The 25,315-nt window shown below is 34.5% G+C and overlaps 1 protein-coding gene across 1 annotated transcript in view; it reads left to right on the forward strand.

Annotated features, from left to right (window-relative positions):
* Nucleotides 1-25,315, forward strand: part of LOC137931477 (terminal nucleotidyltransferase 5C) — a 318,339-nt gene that overhangs the window by 23,646 nt on the left and 269,378 nt on the right. The window lies entirely within an intron of this gene.

Below are 25,315 nucleotides of genomic sequence, written 5' to 3' on the forward strand. Positions count from 1 at the left end.
GTGAACCTCTCGTACCCCTGTTTTGTTTGGGACAGGGACTTTATTTACAAATAATTTTTTCATGGTTTTATCTTTATTCTACACTCACTTTCATTCTTCTCAATTTCTTTTATTCTTTCCTTTTATCCATCACAATATCTTGCAATTTTTTTGTTTGTTCTTTCATTCCTTCTTGCTTTCATCGCCTTCCTTTCCTCATCTTTTTTACTCTTAGGTGGCTAGGCACAATTTTATTTCTAATCTTTATTTTATTCTTACATTTCCATCATTATCTTTTGATATTACAGATTTGTTTAGATTAGACTTTTTTCTTTTACATGTGTTTTATATGTGCATTTTGGTTAAAGTTTTCCTATTTGGTTTTATTATTTTTTATTGCATTGCTTACCACCCTGCGAGCAAACGATAGAAATGATGGGCGAAGGTTGTCGTCGCCCATCATTAAGGCGATGCTTACGCCAGTGGTTTGAATCGAGCACCTTTAGCTTATAAAAGCCGTGATGTCAATAATTAAAATTTCCTTAATTGTTGTCGATCTTTGTATACGAGGAAGTTATAAATTAGCAGTTTGCGTTCTTCTTTTTTACTTTATATATTAAGTCATTACCATCATTAGTTAATCCATGCGATGTCCACTAGGCAAATGCTTCTCTCATGGATTTCCAATAAGACTCGTTGCAAATGGCTTAGATCTAACGTCTTTCAATGACCTGAAGGTTCTCTATCCACCTTTCTATGGTCAGCCAGTTAGTGGTCTCTACTCTTTAAGACCCCATAATCATAAAGCCCCAGTGACCATCAGTTCTGGTCACCGCTACATCAACTTGCCTATACGCTGGGCTACACCGGTTACTTTCGTCCCTTAAGAAATCATTTGACAATGGAGATTTGTAAACGTCAAATGGCATAACGCAAACATCGTTACCTTGCAAATAACCTTTGAATAAAATTGATCATCAAGGAAATAAAAATCGGGCGGATATCGATTATGGAACGAGTTCATATTTGAAAATTTGATGAACATATATTTATATTATACATATGCTAAAAAGTACATACACCAAATAATTATATATTATACGAAGATTAACCCTTAGTAGCCTGATTTACGAAAGTGATTAATTTTAATATTACTGTGTTTGCTTCAGGGCCTAGATGAAGAAAAAAATTTTTTTTTAATTTCGATGGAAAAAATATTATACAACAGTAAAATACGTACAGCCAACCTATAAAAAAAAACTAATAGTAATATGAACATTCGATTTAAAAGATTGGTATCAAAATTGAAACTCTGGGTTATTAAGGGTTAAATACTTCAGCGACAAGCGACTTTTATGACGTCAGTGCATATAATGGGGGGCCAAGCGGCGTTTACAGGCTCATGGTTGCACGAGCACCCTGTACTCCAACCTAGTTCACCCAACACAATGTACACTGTCTGTTGCCACTTTATATTAGACCTATGTCTGTGAACTGTATTTTTCTCCAGATCTTATTTATAGCCCTCTCAATCGCTCTGTAGGTAACCTTGAGTCTACTTATGAAGTCGATCATAAGGGACCAGAGCTTTAATAATGTTTTGATAATAGAGATTTGAATTGCCTTACCACAATTCGACCCACTAGCGCCCTCATCAATTATTGACACTTATGTCATTAAGTAATTTTTAAATTAGATTGGAAAAATCAGAAAAATGTTAACAAGAGGTATCGTGGTGTAGTTCTATATTACCTTATAGAGCGCCTGCGGACTTTATCTACTTTGTTGCAAACGACCAGGGCCGTATTTGGGAGGCGACTAATTCAATTACAGCATGCCGACAATTTTCCGACTACGGTCATGTTGTACGTAACAATTACCTCTCTCCAGTTCGCCTTGCTTTCGTTTTAACATTTACTCGCGTGTATTTACGATAGAACTCATTCTTTTTTCAAAATATAATAGTTATTATGTCAACTTTAGATAAGCTGGATTTGTAAAATAAAGAAAGGTGTTAGGCAGGACACAGAACTGCCTTCATGATGACCTATATGGAGACACGCCGCTATTTATTTTTATATCGGACGAGCACCATCTTCATACCAGCTAATAATGTCCAATGAAAGTCATAAGCCATGACGATGACATGTCGTCATTTCAGCTAATAAGTGGATCCGCCACCCACGTCGCATCAATAAGTTTGGGGTTTACCACCGGAGAATCTTTTGATCCAAAGGCCTTTGCACGAACAATATCACTGCCACATGAACAAATATGCGTCTTTACAAAACTAACAATTTTCCTTTTATAGTTTTACCATTTGTAACATTTACTATAATTATATAATTCAATTCGACAGGAAAGCTTTCAGAAATTTCTTTAGTGTTGGATTTGTTCACTTTTCTCAGTGTTCTAAAATTAAAATCTGCGACGAAGGTGTGTTATCTGTGATGACAAAAACATGGTACATTAAATCTCATTGAAGAGTGATATGCGTAAGATTTTTCAATAAGGTCGAATCAGAAATGAGGGGATCCGTATATGAACGAAATTATCCGATACAACCTTACGGATTGCCAAGATAAAGTGGCCGCTAAAGCCTTAAGGTTCTGGAATGGAGACAACGACCTGGCCAGCGAAGCGTGGAACATCCATTTACAAGGTTGGCAAGTGACTGGATTTAAGGCGCTTCCAATTGGTATCTATTAGAAATTTGTGCGATGAACAAGACGCACACGAGATATTTTAGAACAGACAACTTTATATTTGGATACCTTCAGGCTACTGTCCTACTTCTCACATAACACACAGGGGCGGCTTAACCTATAGTGCAGGGTGTACGTCGTGGCGTTCCCTGAGGCATAAAACAATGAGTGTTATTCTGCCGTCATAAGAAGAAAGGCCGTAACTAATACCATACTGTAAGCTATACCTACTTATAAAATAGCTTGTTTGAATATGAAAAATCTTTCTTGTTACGGCAAAGTTAATAGTTATAGCGTCGGGGGAGAGGTGGTCAGGCTTAGGGGGAGCCAGGGTTTCATTGAACACGGGCGCTACACGAGCTAGAGACGCCCCAGACCACAAGCGGTAGCTTGAACCTCCGCGGATACTATAGTTAACTCGTTTTTTAATTTGCTCCCGTTTTTGGAGGTCCTTATTACCCTTATTGTATTTGGGATAGGGAATTTATTATATAAGTTTTTCTGAAATTACTATATCCTCTTTCAATCGTCATTTTTTTATGTTCTCTTCCTTTCATTTATAATCCTTAAACGCGTCGTCTCTCTTCGTCACATTCTTTGATACCTTTTAACTTATTAATTTCAAATTCCTTATTCCTTTTTTTATATATTATACTTGACCTTATATTTTTAAACCAATCTTTAATTTTATGTATTATATCCCTTATAACTTTCTTGAAATATTCTACGAATTTGCGGCGACAATCTTTATCGATCACGGTGGCATAGTTATCTTGTTACGTATATATCAGATATTATTTTGAAAATACAGATAATATATTTTAAATAGCATATAGCTATGCTGGTGAGCTATTTAGCGGTAGGTAGCGATAGGCTATTCACCCGGCCGCAAAGGGCTTATATTACAACATAAATAGCGTTCTCGGCTGCCGACCGCTTCACTTTCGCGCGCGTTGACGCAACTATATCCTTCATGGTTTACGCCTTGTCTATGGCAGTTGTCAAACATAGATAAATTATGAAGTTTTCATCATTTCTACGAATACCTCACAAATCAAATTTTCGTATTTAGAACACAGCTTCATATTTGTTTTTTTTAATGACCATTTTTTTTCTATCTACAATTCTAAGAATACCCAACAAATCAAATTTTCGTATTTAGAACACAGCTTTATATTTGTTTTTTTTTTAATAACTTTTTTTCCTAATATAATCTATGTAATTTACCATTATTTCGTATTTAGTTGTTTCTGTATTGTAACGAATATGTAATATTTAAAGGAGGTCTATATCTTGTCCATCTTTTAGGTGAAACGATACTGCTTGTTGTTTCCTAAAGAAACATTCTCCCGCCTTTTTTTCACAGGCCGAATAAAACCTGTGTGAATTGATGTGAAACGCTCCTTTGGTTGCACACCGCGTATCTCTATAATAATGGGTAATTATTAGTTAATCCGTGTAAAACAATCGTCGAGATATGAACGACTATAAACAAACCATTTTTTAAGTGTATATCTGTAATGTTTAACTAACTAATTGTCTTACTAAGTAAGTAAAAGTTTGCAATTACAAAAAGGATACAATACAATATATTGAATCCTTTTTGTAATAAATATACTTTCAATAGCGACTTCACTTACAAAATCGTCAATTTTTAAAGAGGTTTTTTTTTTAAATTAAATATATGAAATGTTATTAATTGTTAGGTCAATTGTTCCCAGAAGAAAAATCTCTAAAATGTGTATTCATAAATACACTTACGTATACACACACACACTCATATATATATATATATATATATATATATATATATATATATATATATATATATGTATATATATATATAAATATATATGAGTGTGTGTGTATATAAATATATATATATATATATACACTTTTACGTCCAATACGCTGTGCTGAGCAATGGTAGGCCAGCGGTAGAAGATTTAGGCTTGTAATGATGTGTCGCGGGTTTGATTTCTGAAATACAATAATATATAATTCACACTTTGTGCATTAATTATATAGGATTGCCACAACTCACAAACAAGTTTAAAAAGAACGATAGCAGCGTCCTCAACGTATTATGCTACATTGCAATCGCAAATCTGCTTGCAAAATGTCATGGTAGTACATGCCCCGTAGATATTTTTGAGTGAGATCCTATACCTTGCAAGATACATCTAATGGTACTATATTTTTTTATAATTACGTTCTCTTTTTTATCGTTCATAGAAGCATTTGACCTCTGTCTCGCCTGATGTTAAACTATCACGAGGTCTACAATGATGTTTGCCTAGAACAGTGATTCCCAAAGTGGTCTACATCGACCCCTAGGGGTCTATGACAACCTGCAAGGGGTCTACGTCAGCGAAAAAAAATTTGGGGGTCCATGTAATGAAAATGGGGGTCCACGATAGTGGATCTCAACACATACACTGATATTACACCTATTTACATCACACTATCATATAATATCGAAACATTTAAATTATTTATAAAAGTACTTATGAAGTAAAAAAATTATTATATATGTTTATAAAATTGTGTAAGTTGTAGGATGTCGGTATTCGCTTTGTGTTCGCAATACATTTTGAACATACACTAAACTTCACTACAGTTAGAAATTTACAGGAAATCAATATCAGGTAAGCAGGGGGTCTACCCAATACGAAAAAACATGGCAAGGGGTCTACTACACAATAAAGTTTGGGGAACTCAGGCCTAGAAGGAACCTTTTCACTTTCGTCTTGAAGACTCCTGAGTTATTATTGTCTGGAAAAAAACTTGTCATAGTTCTTAATGTATTACTGTTTCAGAAGTAAATAAATAAATTTTATATTAATTTCCGTTCAAAGTTTTAAGTTGAAAACACATTTCTATATCGACTCGTTAATGGAGTAACTGAATAATTTAGATATATCTAGTAGTTCAGTTACGCAATTTTGAACGCGAGTCACTTTGCAACCGGTGAATACTAACTAGGCAATTTAAGGTTTGCTTTTACCGTTCGGGTCACGAATATATTTAGACCTCTCATGTCTTTAATATACAGGGTGATTGCTTATAGATAGAAAAGCTTAGAGGAGTGAATATATATATCATTCATCAATTAATTTATTGTACATTCTATCCAAAGATCTATGGTTTTAGAAATATTAAATGGCGTAATGATATATGTATATATCTAATAGATTCAGGCGTTACCTCGCGGAAGTACATTTTAGCTAAGAAAGGAACACATATATACTTCCGCTATGCAGCAGTAGTCGTGCAATGAAGTGCACCGCCCGCCAGCCCGCTGATAAATGCGTATGCGGCAAACAATGCGAAACAACTTCCAACGTCAATCCATTCTACACGTGCTCCACCTCTCCACGGGGCATCCCCTAGATGCCAGTGCCAAACACCGAGTCCCTGTCTATATGTCCCTGTAGATTGTACTGCCAGAAGTTGTTGGCTTGTAACATGTGATGAAAAATATATTAGTCGTTTGACTTCTACGCAATTGTTGGAAGATATTGCGAAAACGGAACATATTTTGACTTGAAGTCAAATAAAACGCATTCATTTAGATATATATCAATCAATTTTAATAATTCTTTCCGTACGAATTTTCTTTACTATGGTTTCAAGCAGTGACGTAAGAATAAATTAAAATATGTTATGGGTGTTACAAAGGAGGGAGGCGTCAACAAGAAGTCAACAAAGGTAAAGTCAACAAAGGTAGAAGTCAACAAAAATATATTATAAGTTGCAGCGCAAAAGCGCTGCGTCGCGGTTTTCAAGATAGAATATCGCAGCGCTTTTGCGCCGTGTAGCAATCATACTGTTAAATAATTCGAAGTGATCGCTTAATATAGGGTAATGTGAATAGATAGGATATTTATTAAAATATGTTTCGATAAATAAAATCCACGGAAACGCGGGAACTTCTCTGATGATAGAAAGCTATTGAATGATGAAAGAAACTTAATTGATTCCAGTGTTTATCAAATTGAACTATTGTCATTTGAAATGTTCCAATTTTGAAAATGAATCCTTATCATCATTTCAGCTATAGAATAGCTTTTTATAATTGTCCACGTTTTTGGAAAACTCTCGTTTCTTCTTCCGCGCGTGGGACAGATATGTTACATTTCGACTAAGTTAGTATTACAGGTTTTTTTAAAATTTTTATTTACATACTTCTTCCTTCCTTTACAATATATTTTATGCTTCTTCCATACTTCGCCTTTCTTGTATCATATACATTCCAAGATCACAATTTTACATTATATATAACAGATTTTTATAACTCACTATGTCATATATTTTATTTTTAATACTACAATTAGAGTTAAAAACTATTCTTTTTTAAATAGAATATGATACTTGGATTCAAGTCCCCACCATAGTTTTTGAAAAGGACTGATTAAAAGCTAGTACGTCTATCAACGTCTTAAAATCGTCTAACAGTATACCCAGCGATAAATATTGCACATCGACCTTTCGAAAGAGACAATCGGTTAATTTCGGCTTCGTAGAGCACTATCTCTGTCCCACACTACCTATTTCACGTTTTGTCAGTCGTAATTCGTGCGACAGAGATAACGCTCTACGAAGCCGAAATTAACCGATTGTCTTTTTCTAAATGACGATGTGCAATATTTATCGCCGTGTAACCATGTGAATATATTAAATTAAACGTAGAAGATTCAATAGGAGAGTTTAAGAATATGAAAAGAGAATATAAGAATGATACACTGGTAACGGAATAAATAAAGTACTACCAATATTTCCTCCATTATGTTCAAAGATAGTGTGCAAATCTCGAGTAGGATAAATTGATTTTTAATTTATCTGCCGCCTGTTGTACAGGCTAATGTGTTATCTGTAATGGCGTGGGTTTAGCTCGTCCGCGCTGTTCTCGGAACAAATCTAAATCGCCATTGTTTGCGGCGCTCCGTGCGTCGCGTTAAGATTGTCTTCTCGGAAGCGTGCATCTGATTTAATTAACAATAATTAGATAATTCATGGGAATATTATTAGTAAGTGATTTTGATATAATTTTGCGTATTTATAACATTTAATATGCGAACTGTAACAGTTATTTGTGAAGGTTTATAATTGGGGCCGAAAGGTTACTTGGTGACAACTTTTAGGAGAGGCCTATACCTTGCCGTAGACGTCCGTCGGCTGAATAGAAGAAAAGATTATAACAGACTAATTGTAAATAAAACACGATAACAAGATATTGGATCGGACGAGAGGGTAATATCATTATTTGCATGCAGAGAGACAGAGAGAGAGAGAGAGAGACAAACACACACAAAGAGAGGGAGAGAGATTGAGAAGGAGAGAGAGACAAAGAGTGAAAGAAATAGAGAGACACAGAGAGATACAGACACACACACACACAGACTGAGACGGAGAGAGAGACAGAGAGTGTGAGAAACTGATACAGAGAGCGACATACAGAGAGATAGAGTTAGAGAGGGGGGAAGTGGCAGGAAGAGAGGGAAATGCGCGCGCATGTATACACAGAGACAGTCGCATACACATAAACTATTATCATTATAAATCTATTAATATAAAAACTTACAATATACTTGACGGTGTTACCATTCTCGGAATATCTTACAGGCAAACATAGTATGGACATAGAAGGATCTAGAAGCCGAAGTATATTGTACAAAATACTTTAGAATGTGATAGACATATAAAATAATTAATAGGACAAATACATTACTAATACATGTGGTAATGACATAATTTACATGTGGTAATGATACAGTTATAATTTTAGGCTATTAAATAATAATACACATGTCTGTTAATAGTCCCGTTGTTTAATTAAATTAGAATGCCGCGTTCACATTGACCAGTCGAAGTTAAATGAGTGTGTCTAGAAGGTTTTATACTCTCTGCCAACCCCGAAGCGTATGAAGGAGTGATAGATTATGAGCATTCGATTACGTAACGCGAAGGAAACCTTATGTTTAAGAGAGTGGTATAATAGCGAATGTTGGTTACTGCTAAAGCCGCTTACTTTCCATTTATGTGTGGACAGTTTTTTTTTTAAATAGTACATTGCTATCGGATTTGACTGTAAAATGTTTCATAACGATCATTATGAATTAGAGGTTAAAACAGTTTATAAGTCGATGAAAGTTTATTTATAACTGGCCAGTTAAAAAATAATTAAAAATGTATTTTTTTAAAAATGGAACTCTAGTAATTTTTTTTACGAAATTTACTAAATTATTAAAAAAAGTATATTATTGTATCCAAGAATGCTATACTGATGTTAATGAGTGGAATTAAATGTTGATGCTCACTCGGGAAGCTAATTATTGTTGCGCACTGTATAGAACTATATTTGTAAAGAGCAACTGTTGAGTTTCTCGCCGGATCAGCAGAACTGCCTTCCTAGCTGGTAGCTTCCTGTACGGACAACAATGTCATAGTCTATTCAAATAATGAATATTTTGATTTGGTTTCTTATCGCATAGATGAATATACGTAGGCATTGTTCCCATGTAAGACAAAAATACATTATACACTTTCTATTAATGTCTATATATTACATTTTCTACACACACACACTTATATACACCAATACCTCGCTTTGCGACGTTTCGTTTTGCGTTTTTTTCGAAGTTGCGTCGCTGCTTAATTAGTACTAATTTCCACTGTGCGTCGTTAGATTTTCGAGGTTGCGTTGATTTGGGTTCGAGTGTTTAATTTTTTTTTTAAATTTTCTTTTTTTTTAAAAGATGACAACAATTTTGTTTCTAATTGCGCCATGCCATCAAAACTCGGGATTCCCTTTCTAACTAAAAATCAACGCAATTTGAATACAGTTTTATTTTCACTTTGTTTTGCTAATTTTAGAGTTCAAAAAAAAATAATAATTTTTTATAAAATTTACGTGTTGTTTCTGGTTAGAAAAAAGGAAAAATATTTTACCTATTTATTTATTGGCAGATTTATATTTTTGTTTTTTAAATGGAGCTTTGTTTAATTTTCTTTTTAAATAGCAGTATTTCTGTAACCCTGAAACCTATCTTCGATCTTTACATGGCTTGCTATAGAAAATCTTAATTCACTTCGCGGCGTTTCAATTTGCGTCGTGTTGTTTTGGAAAGTAACCACGACGCGAATTGAGGTATTGGTGTATGTATATGACTACAATTAATTAAGAAAAACTGTTTTTAAATTGGAATTGTTATATATTAAAATTGTTTATTATTTATTATTATTTACTGTCTGTCTTTGCAGACTTTACATCGTCAGAAGTTATATCTGTTGCATTAAAAAAGTAAGATGTAATATATTTCAAAGTGATCACATATACATGTTGATAAGAAATAGTTTCGAGCTGCTCATATATGAAATATACTAGAATATACTAGAATAACCAGATTTGTTCAGGACAGTCAATTATAGTGGAAGGGGGTAAAAGGGGACAATACAGTTATTCCTAACTGTATTGTCCGGGATATATCTTTTGTTAGAACTCGCCGAGGTGCATAACGGCGGCGTCTGCCTGTCGCCATTTAGCAGTGCGTGTTTACTTCGTTTTAATTACATTCACTATTAAACTAATAATTATTGTATGTAATAATTAAACGCATTAAGATATAGTATATATTGGAGATAGCCTTCTTGAAACCATAGTTACTCTTTACAATTTTAAACTCTTGATGTCAATAGACATAGGAAAAATAGACGAGAATGTAAATGGAATATTATAGATAAAAGAATAATTGTAGTTGAATAGAAAATGGTTAAAACAGACTAGATGACTTCGTTAATGTCGAAAGATATTCACGGCCGCTTCTAAACGGACCTGGTGGAAAACTGTGCATCCCCCAAAGGTATCATAAGGGGGGGGGGTATGCCATAATCGCCACGTTAGCGATAGCGATAGCGATCGCAGTGTGGTATTAAACGCCACTGCCCATCCTCTGGAAACCTGCTTGTGAACTATGGCATATATATAAAGGGGACCTGAAATTACTTAAGTTACATTCACACTACTACATTTTTAACAAGTTTTAATTTCTAATTTCTAATCGACAATATATTCACCTTCGTTATCAACAACCTTTTGTCATCTAGTATACAAATCAATGCTATAGCGGTAACAAATCAATAAGTTTTTCTGTATAATATGTCGACAGAGACGACATTACTTTCGGGTCCCTCTAATAGTTAATGCGCAAATTGTGAATTATATAAGATCGTTTTTCCAGAATCGAACCCGCGATCTACAATCGCAAGTCTCAATTCTTAACCGCTGGGCTATCATTGCTGGGAAAACTCCGTAGGTAGCCCAAATCCAGCAGCGGACGAACTATGGGTGACGTGTTGATGAAGATGACGAAAAAATAGCAGTTAAAAACAATATGTGCATATATATATATACAAAATAAGTAAATTATTTAATGAAATCAGGCGTTACCTTGCGGAAGTCCATCCTAAGTAAGAAAAGGACCAATATTTAGCCACTTCCGCACATGCAGTGGTAGTCGTGCAAAAAAGTGCACCGCCCGCCCGCCCGCTGATAAATGCGCATGCGGCAAACAATGCGAACTACACAACTGCCTCCGTCAAATTACTCAACACGTGTTTCACCCCTCCACGGGGCATATTCAGGAGTTATGTTACACCGATTAGTGCCAAACACAGTCACTCACTCTGGCTAGATATTGGTCCTTTTCTTACATAAGCAAATTAACCTCTTGGCGTGCTTTAATGAGTCTGACTCTCACTCTGACTTTAGCTCAAACATGAATATGACGAGTTAGGTTTGTGAACAGATAGTCGGGCCAAAAGTATACATCACGAGTAGACTGAAGAGACAAGTAAAAAAAAATACACAACAGTATTGAACTACAAGAGCAGTAATAGAAACGCCAATATATAAAAGTGTGTATATCAGAGGCCTTTACATTTCGTCTCGCATGTGACCTAAACACTTGGGCCCGAGTTACATCGAGCTAAACAGTACGATAAGGGGTTAAAAGATGATGATGATGGAGTTTCTTCATCCTTCTTCACAACTATAAAACCTAGCGAAGCAGAGTAGTGTCATAAAAAATTGACGAGTCCTTTTAAAAGTTTCAATGTTGAATAAATTAATTTTATTTCTATCTTTACGTCTGCTATTGTACCTAGTGTAAAAATAAAATATGATTATTTCACTCTTTTATACGTGTTACATTAAATAGAATCATGCGGTTAATGAGAATTTAAAAATCCATCGTGAATTACTAACGTATTTTTCTAGTAATCTCCAGTATGTTTGCGGTTGATTTTATAATTATGTTTACTTTATTTTACATTAAAACTAGAATAGGAAATTTTATTTTTAATCAGAACAATAACAGCGTTGTTTGTCTTCAAGTCAAAAGTGAATAGGTGTTTTCCAGACAAGCATGTAGCATCATAGACCTCACATAACATAAAGCAAGACAGAGGTCAAATTTTTTATATATTTAGTTATTTATTTATCGTTTTTATTAATTTTGTGAAGGCGAACTTAATGCCTTTAGGCATTCTATAACAGTCGACGCAAGATGTTGCAGAAACAAATACTGCACCTGCCTAGTAATGAATCAAAATCAAATATTTTATAAAAATATTAGTTATATATGATATGTATACACTATACTCATAACGATTACGTAAATAGTTATTTGTAAACATGTACTTAAATAGATCGATATAACATACACACACATATATATATATATATACACACACACATGGTCCCAAGGTCCTCGAAAGACGTTGAATGCAGGCCGTTTCTAACTGTCTTGCTAGAAACCTATGGAGGGGCCTATATCTAGCAGAGAATGTTCTAAATTTGAAATGATGACGCTGAAAGATATTATTTAAATTCGTTCCAAGATTTCTGATTGTGTAAGTTGGTAAGATTCTAAACCATTTAAATTGTAATGGCTGACTTTAAACCAACTTGATATATATATATCAAATAAAAATAACATTGATATAAATAGTGTGATTAAATTAATAATGCTTTTGGAAGTAGTAGTAGTGACATTTGCAAGGCAATAGCAACCGACCAAGTCTAGGTCTTAGGTCCCATGTGTCGGAATACTAAGCGGATGTTATCGACGACCGAAGGACTCCTGGGGTCCTTTGTGCCATGTCACCCCATGAAGAGTCCACCGAAGCGACTTAAAAGCACAGCGGCCCAATCCTATAAAGTTGTAGTATGTTGTGACCCGCTCCTCCGTAAGCCTTCGAGCTTCGGTACTTTAAAAGAGGTCTAAGGCTATGCCCTCTCTGCACTCTGCCCAAAAATGCCATTTGAGCCGGGGTAAAAAGCCGGACCAAAAATAAAAAAAGTTTTTACAAATTATTAACCAAAATGACAATATCCTAAGATTTGATTTTACTCATAATGAATAAATTACTCGCTTAGTAATTATTCCTGATAAATTATTTTACGTCTTCATAAATTACATTTTTTTTTATAAAACATTATTCAAATGTCATACTTTTCCCGCGCTTAATAAAAATGGCCGCTGCATTAGTCATTGAAAAAAAAAATACCGCGTCTCAATAATGACAGATGTATTTAGTATTGTGTTTTTAAGGCAAAGGTATTATATACGTCCAGCCAGTGTTCAAGTCGAAAATTTGCAATATTTTTTTTAAATGCTATTGGGCGGTGGTATTCTATATATCAGGTATGAATATTTTATATCGCAAGCCAAAGATACGGTTTAAATATTAGACGCATCTATTTTTGCAGTTCAATTTAAATATTCCGACACGAATTTAGAGCGAGCACTTGATATTTTGGCATTGATAACAATTTTTTTAATGTCAGATGACATTATGTTATATGTAATTATGCTATAATGTTAATTATCTTTGTTATACAAGGTGATTAGTAGGTAAAATGCTTTAAACAGGTAAAAAACTCTCATTTGTCAGCAAAAACCTTAAAGTTTGTACACCTATTTCCAATAATATGATACGTTAATTTATTTTTTATGTTGAAACACGACAGGACTTTTACTTCTGGCAGTACAAATCTACAGGGATAGATAGAAGACAATAATTGATTCTAATTTATAATAAATTTTGAAGATTTTTCTTATGATATGACCATTTCGTTGTTTATTGTTTTTGAAACCATTGATTTTTAGATAGGGTGTACCATACATTAATTGATACGTAATTATCTACATTCACTCATTTACAGATTTAATTTTCATTTTCAATTACTCTGTAGAGTGCTATTCTTCCCCTCTTCTCCTTCTTATCTTAAAAACCGTTCCCAGGTACCATTCACGTTCGGTGTTTATGGTCGTCAGGGAATATTTTGTCTATAGATAGAACCTAGAACTTTTTTAATTGCGTTCTTTTTATTCCTGCAATTGTGATTGAAACCACATTAGTGGGTACAGAAAACAGACAAAACATCGCTTATTTTCATACTAGACAGGACCCGTATGCCTAAAACTTTACCTAAGAATTTAACGACGTAAAATATTCGCACGCACGGTGACATATGTCACGTAGCCGCAAATTTTTCGTATCGTTCAAATGGAAACCTTTTGACACACATACCGCCAAAACTACTATCTATTAACTAATAAATAATGCATACCCGACCTTATCTCAGATTGCCAGTTGCTAGGTAGAGGCGAAAAAACCAAGAATCCAGTGCAAAACGTATGTACAATGCTTTTAAAATGTCAACAATCTATATGTCCTAAATACTTTGCTCTAATGCACTAGATACAATCGATTTTGTACCGTAAATGTATTAGATATAAGATCCAGGATGAATGTAAATATAATTTTGTATCACAACAAATCGCGTTCACAACAAATAAATGGATATATACAAAAGTGAGTGTACCAAGGCTGACTGGTTGCACACTCGCTTGTTCGACTTATGTATGCATTTAAAAACATACTCTATTACAATTGGTGTAAGATTTAAAAACGTACGTTTTTATCACCTATGCAACTGTTCCCGCCAATAATGGAACTCGCTTTCCTTGTGTGTTAGTATTTGAATTATTATGGTTTTAATGTTTAAAATATCGTTCGTTAATGGCGTCGTTTTATTAAATAAATTATTCAATTTATTTAATAAAGTGGACGTTTATTTTTAGCTGTCATATCTTTATGGAACTAAACGCGATTTGAGATAACAACATTTTTTTCTCGACTAACACTAAAATTAAACTATGTACGTAAGTTTGGACGAATTTCGAAACATATTTAAAAAAAAAACCTATTTATTATAATCATACTTTCTTGGTAAGCATAGACCAAAGAATGTTTTACTAACGAAATAACTTTAAATCAGTCTATGTCAAGATGTAAATGTAAGTATACAAATTCACATAACATTTCATAGTTTAAATAATGTTTTAAAAATATTGAAATACCGTCACGAGAAACACTAAAATAAAACTTGCCAATTTTTTGATCTTCATATTTAGCTATAGGTCCAAAACTTGGATCTTTAAGAAGTTTTTATATCATGTGGATGCTTACAATGATGGAAGAAGATGCTAGAAATTCCACGGATAAAATTCCGTACCTTTTATTCTGTGCTATCTTAGGACCAAAACAGGTTTTATATCATAGCCAGAAAGGAAATTCAAACTACTAAAAAACGAGAGTAAACTTCAGACAGGTATGCACAGCAGTTGGTCGGAAATCTGATGTCAAAGACACGAAATTCATGTCCAGGAGATCTTTATCAATGAAGGAGGAATAATTTTCCAAAAAGATAGAAAAATTATGGCATCATGAAACATTGCAAGTATTGAAAATTTTATTTTGATCATTTTAATACAAATCACTCTCTTCCTCTTACCTGATTCGTATATTAATATTAAGTATAGTACCATCGTTTTGAGAAATCTGTCGCGCATAATGTTACACCATCTGAGCCGATTGTCGGCTGCGCGTATAGCTTCGGTTACCGTGGTATCAAAGGTGGTTCGTGGTGGTGATCTATTTTCCGGTAAAAAGACTTCTCCAAGTTGTCATCATCTTTTCCAGTTAACACTCTTTTCATCACTTTCATTATCACAGTCGAAAGCAAGCCAATGCTATACATAGATCGTTTCCAACATGATCAGATAGAAACAGCTTACTTCTGGTTTCTTAACAGGACCTTAATACCAAACATACCATAGCGAGTCAAATGGCCCTTAATGCATCATAAGATATAGATAAAATACTCTTATTTTTCGTAAAAGTATTACCTACTTTATTTTGGATTCTACTGTACTTTGCAGGGTGTTTTTTTTTATTCCCCGCTATTGGGACCTCTCGTTCCCCTATCTCGTGTGGGACAGGGACAGGGACAGGATAATTTATTCATATATTTTTTTTATTATTATCTTTCTCCTCTTTCATGTATCATATTATATGTCGTTCTGTTTCTTTCGTTCTACAATTTTCCCAGTCTTTCTCTTTCATTCCATTAGCCATACATCCATCCTCAACCATTACATTCTAGGTTTCCTTACTATTTTATTTTGCAACATTACATTAATTGTTCATAAAGTTAACACATATTTTATTTATAATTATCATTTTACATTATACTGTTTATGGCACTGTTTTTGGTACTACTTTATTTATTTTATTTCTGTATTTTAGTGTTTGCCTTACTTTTTTATTCATATTAATTAATAATAGACTTGCTATTTGAATCTATTACTGTGTTTTATTTTTACCTATGGCATTTATCTCTACCTTCCTGCAGTAGCTGAGGAAGCATTCTCTCTCCCCTTCTTCTTGCATGATGGCCGAAGTACTTCTTTTCTCTATTTATTTGCCTATCCGCCATTCGGAATCTGCGCGCAGTCTTCCGAACACTTTGCATGGTGTTGTAGATGAGGAGAAGTAGGAAGAAATTTATATATAACACTTATTTTAATCAAGTTTAATAATACGGATTTATACATATACGCTTTATCAAATATGGTATAATTGAAATCAAAATGTTCAGGCGACATCACTGTCAAGGACACTAAGATGTCGAGGATTGAAAAAGCATCTAGGATTTTTGAACATTGTACTTTGTGTATAGTTCAAGGACCCTTTCGCTCCGTGAACTCATGTCAGACGAAGCTGTAAAAGCCTTAAGGCTAACACCATTAACATTTTCGACACAATATAGACTTGATAACTAACTTAATCTGCAGTTATTATACTATTTTTTAAATCTATTTCCTTTCTAGCAATCATATTTAAAACATTCAAGCAGGAAGCATAAAGTCGGGACATTTGATCCGCTAGGGTAGAAATAAGTAACTAGTAAGTGTTAGTATGATAAGTGTTAACAAAGTTGTATGTTCACTTAGTGGGTAGACGCCATATGCTTAATTGGTGCTTAGTCTCCACTCCAGGTCCTTGTGGTCATCCGTTCTGCGCAATATATGACCTTCTCAATGACATTTCAACATTCCAATTTGCTATGTTATTTTAGTTAGACAACACATCTCATTCCAAATTCAAACTCTTAACTGTCAATAATTATTGCATTTGTCAGGAATAGAATAATTGTTTTGAAAAACATCGATATCCAGTTCGTTTTAAAAAAGGAAACAACAAGTGTTTTTGCGCGAAGTTTCTCTACAACTGGTTAGAAGATGGGACACTTTAGTGGAATTATACTGTGTTGTACGGTGCGTGTCGTAATGTGGTTTGGCTTGAGATATTAATTTCTGTGTTCCCATGTTCATTTCAAGTTGTTTTGTTCAAATAAGGTTAGACGTTTGTTTTATAGACTAGATTACATGACAGACATCCCGTCTTAGTTATGAATAAATAAATACTTTATGGTAAGGTTTTTTATATACAACATATGCTATATTTCAATTTTGATGCTTTCTAACATGGTATAAGGCGGTATACGATTACAAATGCCCAAATCGGAAGCATAGATATTAAAGATTGAAGTTAAAAATTAAAATCAATGACTAAATAGCTTAATCATATAAGATCATTCCAATTATCTATAATCATCCGCTTAAAATGAAGTTTATAGGTTCGTAACGCGCCAATACCTACCTAAAATAACTAACAAAAATTCATTGGGGTATACAAATTTGTTTTAGACGATTGTGTAACATGATGCAAAAGTAATGTCATAATGTGAAAGTGACTTAATTTTTATATATATACTCCATCGCTTATTGGAAACTAATTCTCTATATATTTACATTCTTAATATCAAAGTACAAGGATATTTGGCGTCATTCGGAAAAATTAAGGCATATTCATATTATGACATTACTTTTGCGCCACCTGTTATTAACAAAAAAATTATCCCTAAAATGACATTGATTAATTTTTAAATATCTTTCACTTTGACTGTAATAGAGTAATAGGCCTTTCGACCGGTTGAAAAAAAGAAGAAATAAGCATAGATGTGTCATTAAATTGACAGTCGAAATTTTTTTTTATCTATATGTCCTATGTGCCTGGCATCTCATACTATTGAGCCAAGCAATTAAAAACGTAATTGTTTTCCGGTTGTATTTTGCCGAGTTAAATTACTTGGATAATTTTAGTGCTATCTATGATGTCAAGGCGACAAAAATATATATGTTTTAAATACCATCGGTATTTAGGTTATCGATCTTTCTTCTTTTGTACCGAAGAATTACAGTTTCAATCGACATAATTGATTCTGTTTCATTTCTCTACAGAGTTTCTTATAGTCATTGGGTTAGTCAATATTATTGTGTGCAATTTTAAACTTACGTTGCTGGATTTAAAAATAATGTCAAAGAAAGTTTGTATGCTTGGGGTTCTTCTTTTCAGTCGATGGACGCTCACAGGCATCTGCAAAAGATCATCATCATTGCCGGTCCTGTGCTTTCTGCATCCTGCAACTTTCTTCGACCTTAAATATGCCATCGATCCACCTAATTGGGGTCTACCCAGGCCACTCTAGAATCTTTCGGCCCCAAACGCCATTTTTCGCTAAGACTTACTATTCTGTAAATGATGATAGAAGATAACACACGTCAAGAATGATATGTTCGCCTACAGGCTGCTGCAATGTTGAGTAATATAATCCCTTTGAAACAGCTAGTAAGAAAACAAAAGAAAGTTCAAGCCAGTGATTGGCGTGGATGCTATAACGGTGGGGTACAAAAGGGTGGAGGGGGAGGAGTACTTGGGACGGGTAGGTAATTTCGTAGCGTTAAGCAAGAATGATTTGTAGACGATCAAAAGCAACCGGCTTAGCCAAGCTGTTTCACTAGTGGAAATGGCAGAAGGCAGGCAACGTAGTGCGCTGAACACACGATCAATGGGGCGGGTACAAAAGGGTGGAGGAGGAGTACTTGGGATGGGTAGGTAATTTCGTGGCGTAAAGCAAGAATGATTTACAGACGATCAAAAGCAACTGGCTTAGCCAAGCTGTTTCACTAGTGGAAATGGCAGAAGGCAGGCAACGTAGTGCGCTGAACACACGATCACTGAGGCGGGTACAGAAGGGTGGAGGAGGAGTACTCGCGATGGGTAGGTAATTTCGTGGTGTTAAGCAAGGATGATTTGTAGACGATCAAAAGCAACCGGCTTAGCCAAGCTGTTTCACTAGTGGGAATGGCAGAAGACAGGCAACGTAGTGCGCTGAATACACGATCAATGGGGCGGGTACAAAAGGGTGGAGGAGGAGTACTTGGGATGGGTAGATAATTTCGTGGCGTTAAGCAAGAATGATTTGTAGACGATCAAAAGCAACCGGCTTAGCCAAGCTGTTTCACAAGTGGAAATGACAGAAGGCAGGCAACATAGTGCGCTGAACACACGATCACTGGTACCTAGGGTTCTGGAACTGGCAAACCCAGCGTAAGGCTTCCATCCACAAGGCGAACAGATGACCTTGTTTTGTCACCGAAAAACATTGAATGAAGGCAGGCTCCAGCTGTGTTTAACAGTGGACATCTTACAGCTGAAATGATGAATTTACTGTGTTATGCGGAATTGCTTTACTTGTATTTAAGTGGCATATATTTAACAAAAGAATTATTTTAAAAATAATATTTCCTATATCTTTTGACCAAAATTCGAAATGCCAATGTTAAAAGTTAACACCGGATGTTTTAAGTTGAAACGTTTGTTTTATAGCTCATCGCAATTACGATAAAGATAAGTACGCTTTAATTATAATGATAACGGTTAAAAGGTTCGATAGTGTAATCTTTAAAAAAAATTCCGGGAACTAAAATGAACTGTTAATTAAAAATACGCAATTGTTACGTGTTGTTTATTTTTTTTAAATAATGATAACTAGTGACTTTATATTTTTTTACACATGGCCTTCATGGTCTAGGTTTTTTTTTTGAAATTGGAATTAAGTTTTGAAAGTTAAAAATGGCGAAAAATACCAATTTTTATTTTTGTTTGTCAAAAACTACCGTCAGTGTAAAGTTTGCAGGGACAGATAATAAACATTAATTAATTTTAATATGAATAATAGTGACAACTTTGAATAAGCTTTTTCTTCTTACGTTATTAGTTATTACTGTAATAATTGATCATTTATAGTATAAATCGTGTATTTTTATCTTTTGACGTTAAAAAATTCGTAATAAATAGGTACATGTAAAAGACAACCAAATATAAACAGCCACGTCAAAATTTTCTTTATTTTTTTTTTCAATTGCTAGTCTGTGATTAGTTTTAATAATAAATACTTTATTATATCCCTCTTATATCTCAATAGATAATTAAGAATTCTAATTAAATTTTAATTTTTTTAACTGTACCAATTATGGAACAATTTGATTAAAAACTTCACAAATGTACTATAAAAAATAGACATGAAAATATTTACAAATCCGGTTTCAGTGTATTAAATTTTAGCTAGGATTCAGAACGAATTCGTTCGACGCCTTACATAATAGGTTTATGCAGTCCCGAACTTTCTCCGGCTGTAAACAATTGTTCGCACTCTATTTAACAACATAGATAACAATTGCAACTAGGTAGAAAGAAGTTAATATATATTTTTATATATTTTTTATTATTTACATAGGATACAACATTACTTTTCATTTTTATTTAATTAGGACTTCCACTGGACATAGGCCTCATTATAAATTTCCTAGTGACTGTTTTTTTTTCTCTCGTTCAAATATTTTTATGTGTGGACTAGGGACTAGGGTACTTATTTACATAATATTTTGTTTGTGTTTTGTTTTTATTTCCATGCTCATCTTCAGTCCTTTGTAATGTGTGTCATTTTTTATCTGTATTTTTAATTCTTTTACATACATCGCCTTCACTCCAGAGTTCACCAATTTTATATTTATTGTTTATATCATTTGTTTAACAATTCATTTATTCTTGTTTATTTTTTATAAGCACAGCAGATGGCTTATTGCAGATTAATGCGCAAATGTAAACAAGAGATAATATGTATTTCTTAGACATCTTCTTTGACGTACTATTTGCAAGACGGATGTTTACACACATCCGTATTCCAAATAGTAATATTTTAAGTAATTATTTAGTGGAATAAGCAGTTCATTTAATTATCCTACGCGGAAAAATTATTCAATAAAGCCGTGTTGTTATCCTGAGCTGTTACATTTACGTACATGACAAAGATTTCCGTGTTTACAAAATGGCCGCTGATTTAAAATGTCGGCTGCGCACCGCCATGACACCCGCCAATGCGCGCGAAATTTGACATGCTGGACACAAGACAAAGAGCCACTGCCCATTCAGCCTCTATGCAAATGTTTTTATATTATCTGTTTATTATTTTTAGTGAGCAGAAGCGATGTTGGGATTAAACATTACGCTGCTTAGACGCTTCGATAATGTTTGATCATTGTCTGTGCTCCTTGTTTTATAGACATCTTTGGTTTTCCGAATGAAGGTTTTATTAAAGATGTTTTTAAAATTTCTCAAGTTTATAAATACGTTATATATATCTGTAATAAAATCCATTATACTGTAGACGTTGGACAACAGCTAATTCGTTCACATGTCAATTTACTTATTTCCACGTCTTCTCTTGCTCTGACGTTGATTATTCGAAACATGATGAACCAAAAATAAATGCCATCATCTATTATAAAGCAAAGTTAAAAAATATTTACTTGTTATATTTACATGTAAATTGATGAATTTAGTTTATTTAAAAAGAAACGCTGAATGCGGTCTGCGCAAGATCAGTCAACGTGGCGATATCGCTGCGAGACTGATTTTAAGGCATAGTCGTTCTACAAAGATTTGTGGAACGTCTATTTCCGACTATGGGCGTATATCAGCTGACATAATCAAGATGATGTAAACAAAGATACAACACTGGCCGCTGATAAATGTGGTTTGCACGATTATTCCTGCAGGTCATTGGGTGCTTTTAAAAAAAGGCTTTAGACTGTAGTGTACATAGCTAGGTAAAAGTTACAATAATATAGAAAGTATTTAATAGAGTCCTCGTTTTGTTTTTGGACTTCCTACCGCTTTCATAAAGAGCTCGTGCACTCAAAACTTCAGGCTTAGATTTTTTTAAGTAAGTTACTATAAGTTTGAGGGGTACTGCAGGGACTTCAACTTGGGAGGGTACTTTTCCATTATTTCACAGATTATTCCCACTATCTCTTAGATTATATAGGTGAACAGTCTATTAGTGGTTCTTACACGCAATGCGAAAGGGTAGATGCGGTATAGATCAAGTCTTAATAATCCTGACAGACAGTCGCCCCTTTTACGTATAGTTGGGCAACCGTCAGAACTCGTTCCGCTTATGTACGTATTAAATTGTGCGGCGTTGGTACATGCTATTAAATTGTTAAGTTCGCAATATTCATATCAAATGCAAGGTGCGTTATGAAAGTCCAGGTGGGCGTAATTATCTATCGATTGCTGCGTTCTATAATTTTATGATTTTGCAACTAAAAACGTCGAGATGAAACGAGGACATGAAAATTGAACCACGTCGGTGGTCGCGTACACGCTGGAATGTATTTACGAATACCTCAGACTGAATTCGAAATTCAAATTCAAAATTCCTTTGTTCAAGTAGGCATTTACATGAAGAGTAATTGCTGACCGGAAACTCAATATGACGTACTGTCAAAAGTTATTGGCCTGTAACAATATAGTGAAAAAAAAGGATAATATTTAAAAAGACAACCTGATCAGGTGAACATATATCGTAAGCAGGGGCGGCTCTAGCTCGTGTAGCACCCGTGTGAAATGAAACCCTGGTGCCCTCTAGGCGTATCCCCAACCCGCGGCTACAACTATTAACTTTGCCGTCGTAACAAGAAAATTTTTTGATATTCCAACAAGCTATTGTATAAGTATAGCTTACAGTATGGTATTAGTTTCGGCCTTTCTTCTTATGACGGCAGAATAACACTCATTGTTTTTATGCCTGTAGCACATCTCTGTTGCGAAACTAAGCGGCGAACCGCGATAGATTCCAAGACGATGCTCTTAGTTGTCTCAGGAAGGGCGGCGCCCGTGTGCATTGCACACCCTGCACTATAAGTTATGCCGCCCCTGATCGTAAGAGTCCCTCGACCCCCCGAGAGCCTTTCAAAATCAAAAATTATTCCAAAAAAAATATAAAATGCGTTCGAATAATGAATTTTTGCCGAAATTTTGCCTCCATGTAAACACGTCTTAACCTTTCTGGTATTACTCTGTAATATATTATAGTTTCATTGTTAATAAATCGAATTGTTAATACCTGGTTGATCTTATTGAAATATATTTATTTGATGAATGAGAAAAAAATGATAGATGTGCCCATTTTGATTGAAACTAGAATCAAATTGAGCTTCTATGTAACCGAATTTTTATCGTTTTGGAGGGGGAGGGGATCTTCCGGATGTCCAAGATACTTTGTCTCTGTGAGGTGGACAGGTTTATGTGGGGTTCCTACCCACTAAAACCTCCACGGTAATCGCTCTTTACGCTATGCAGGGTACCGCGGTATCTCCTGGTCAGGAATGGCCACATGATCTTCCCTCGCGCTGTGCTATTTTAGATACCTCGTCCAGGGGTATGCGTGTATGGTTCACGCTACCACTAAAACCCTCGTGGTGCTATCACGATGGTTCGAAACAACATCGACCCATTGTCCGTCTCAGATTCACTAGAGCTAGTGAGAGTTTAAGGCCCCCACTCGGAACACCCGCGACTTCGAAGGGCCCTGCGCTGATGGTGTCGTCTCCTTCTAGAACATGAAGGTCTCATAGAAGTTCGCCACGGCCCTTTATAACGGCAACATTTAAATTAACACGCATATGCACTGGTTTCAGAATAGCCCACAACAAACTCAAATATTTTGGTTATCACTTTTGCAAACATTGTTTTATTTATTTAATATTCTTTATTGTACGTGCCAGAAAATATACACATAGTTGTATATATATACTAGTATGTACAATAAAGTTTTAAATAAATAAATAAAATAAGACTCTTTTGCGTGAACGATCACATTTTTCAAATTTATGAAATGTTTTTTTATATTTTGATTGTATAATCTCGCAGAAACGATAGATATAAATCCATTGTTTGAATTAAAATATTATATTTAATACAGACAGACATCGCTCGTGCAAACTATGGTCATTGGATGCGTAAGAGTCGAGTAGCGACCACGAGTTGATAGACATGCGGTCGCTAACAAAAATTCATTGTGGTTTGAATTTTTTTTTGATGATTGTATAATGTGATATAAAAGTAATGTCATAATGTGAGTGTTTTAATTTTTATATATATACTCCATCGCTTATTGTATATTAGGTTATATATCTACATCATAAATATCAAAGTACAGTGACATTTGGAGCCATTCGAAAAAATTAAGGCATATTCGTATTATGACATTACTTTTGCGCATCTGTTATTAACAAAAAAAATTCTCTTCACTTCTTCTCTTCACTTTGACTGAAATAGAGCAATATCCCTTTCGACAGAGTTTCTGGTAGGCCTATATCTTGCAGGGAACCTCGAACGTCTGAAAAACAAAGAAGATATAGGACACTAGTAAATCTGAGATCAGTATCATGGTAACATTTCGAACCTGGCGGTAGTATATAGAATTGGAACTATATATCCTATGTGCGGAGCGTATCGCTTGTGAAACTGACGGCTGCTATAGTCGAAAGGTTCTCAAATGGCAACGACGAGTTTAAAGAAATGTACTTACATATGACGTCATTTATTTTGTGTATGTATTTTTTAGAAAAAAAAAACATGTTGTGGCCAGTGTACGTGAACAGATTATAGATTAAAATTGCCGCCAAAGAAATAATTTTTGGCGTTTCTGCTTACAAAATAACATTCGCAATATTGCTTTTAGATTGAGTACGTCACGAACGCCGTGGACCGGAAAATGAAATTGTCCGCGTGACACTGAGGTCATTTATTTATTTTTACATATTTCTTTGTCAATGTTATTATTATAATACGAATAGTCTCAAAACTAAGTTTATGTTCGTTAACTAACTATAGCCGCGACTTCGCTTGGAATTGAACAAAAAATTTTTTAGTTTCGTTTTGTTCGTTTAACACATTTTTTTTATGGCTTCCGCTATTGGGAGCCTCTCGTACCCCTTGTCTTGTGTGGAACAGGGACTATTCAACAT

Source organism: Battus philenor, unplaced genomic scaffold (assembly GCF_028537555.1).
Source record: "Battus philenor isolate CCGP_79_NKW_IND1 unplaced genomic scaffold, ilBatPhil1.0.hap1 SCAF_8, whole genome shotgun sequence".
NCBI lineage: Eukaryota > Metazoa > Arthropoda > Insecta > Lepidoptera > Papilionidae > Battus > Battus philenor.